Raw genomic sequence first — 2,019 nt, 5'->3', positions numbered from 1 at the left:
GGCAGCTCAGGCTTGGCCGGAGGAGGCAGGCGCAAGTTCCCGGATTTCTAACCCTTTATCAATTGATGCAAACCTTCATTCAGGATGACTTTTTCTACCCTCCCGGAGTGTCATATTTCAAGCCTGACAGTTTTCAAGCACAGAAGGTTTGAATTTAGGTTTTGAAATAATACCAAAGTTGAAGTCATTGTTTTTATTCATTGTCACAAATAAATGGTAAACTGCTATGCAAAAAGCCCTTCTTTGCCGCTCTGAAATTCTATCAAAATACACAGGAGCCCGTGAGCTGGTAGTGGGCGTGTATGATCATTATATTTATATACTGTGGCCTGTCTAGTCGATGTGCTGGTAAAAGTTTTAAAACTGGTGCTCACTCTGATTTCTAGTGTTTGCGAATGTCCACCATGTCCTATTTTAAGCTGCCAACGGAGGACCCTGAACCCTGAATTGGGAAGAGATGCTAAGTAGCATAGCATTGTATAAGAGTTCCACTATACAGACACAATCAGGGTCTGCAACATAATTTGTGGATCCTAGTGCAAAATGAAAATGTGGGACCCCTCGTTAAAAATTTATTAACAATTTCATGATGATAACAGCAGGGCATTAAAGCAAGCATACATCCTTCCCAGTGCAAGGCCCCATGTGACTGCTCAGGCCCCATGCCCATGAAACCAGCCATGGACACAAGAGACATAAATAACCTCAAGTGCAAAAATAATAGAAAATGTAGTAAAATAGTTAGAAAGTAATGAGTTTTTTAAAAAATTATCTATCAGGTAGTGAGGTAGAATCCAACAGACCTGACTTTCCAAGCTGTTGTCCACCATACCCAACCATTGTTGTAGGCACTGTCCACAATTCATTTATTCATTCATTTATTTATGCTAAGATAGGCATATGTTAGGTGTTGGATTTGCAGCCCTGCCCAATAAACCCAATCTCTGTTACAACTTCCTATTCTGTTCCTTGTCACTGCCCCCCACTTCTCAAGCCCCCACCCCAGTCTCTAGAGCCAGATTTTATTGGGCAGGTTAATGGTTAAGACAAACTCCAGTTGTGATGACTTCATCCGGACCAAGTACTGGCCCCTCGAATGTTCCATTTTGTGCCACACATTGTTTCAGCTCCCTCCAGCCTAGACCTTCCCTAGAAGTTGTTGACAGTGTCTCTTCAGAATCTTCTGGTTTACACAGCTTCTTCTGGGAAACTCGTGGCTTTTGGTTTTTCAGATTCTTCCTCTGCGCCCTCCTCCTTCCCCAAATTGTGATGGGTTTATGGTGGCCCTCACAGAACTGCATCATGGTGATTGGGCTACAGGCATCAGATCCATGCACTGCCTTCACATCCTAGCTAGTCTCAGCTTCATGAGATCTAGTTTGTTCTGATCGCTGGGTTCTTTTTGCTGAGTGACAAATAGTAGAGTGTGGTGGTGAACTTTTAGTTAGTTCTCTCAGTGGGGGTCAGGGCCCAAGGACTCCTTAGCTGACCCAGTTCCACCCAGGCTCTTGCTGGAGGTGTTAATTTCTCTGAGATCAGGCCATCAACTGCACTCCATGTCCTTACTTGAAAAATAAAGGAACTTTGGGACTTTTTGCACTATACCCAGAAGCCTAGGAGAGGCTCAGGGGTGCTAGCTCAGACCTTCTCTCTGCTTCACTGCTCTTTTTCACTCAGATTCCTCTCCAATGAAAGCAAGGCAAAATCCCCTGTGCTCTCAGCTTTTCCCTCAATCTATCTAAACCACTCCCAGGATTTTAGCTTAGATATCCTCCTGACCAGTGGCTTCCTCTGCCAGTTCTTGCCTAAGTCCACCAGGCTGAAAGAGGTGGACTTTTCCATAACCTCCATTTCATGTAGTAGAAACTCTCCTTATGATATTATCTGTATTCCTTCTACTTTTTATTGAGAGCGAAAATCTATAACCTACTCCAACAGGACATGCTAATGGAAGGTACAGGAATTTAGAAAATCACTTATTCTATCCAAAGACTGGCTTTCAATACTTATTGCCTCAAA

Source organism: Pteropus alecto, unplaced genomic scaffold, assembly GCF_000325575.1.
Source record: "Pteropus alecto unplaced genomic scaffold, ASM32557v1 scaffold25, whole genome shotgun sequence".
Classification (NCBI taxonomy): domain Eukaryota; kingdom Metazoa; phylum Chordata; class Mammalia; order Chiroptera; family Pteropodidae; genus Pteropus; species Pteropus alecto.
Note: the sequence above shows the minus strand (reverse complement) of the source record.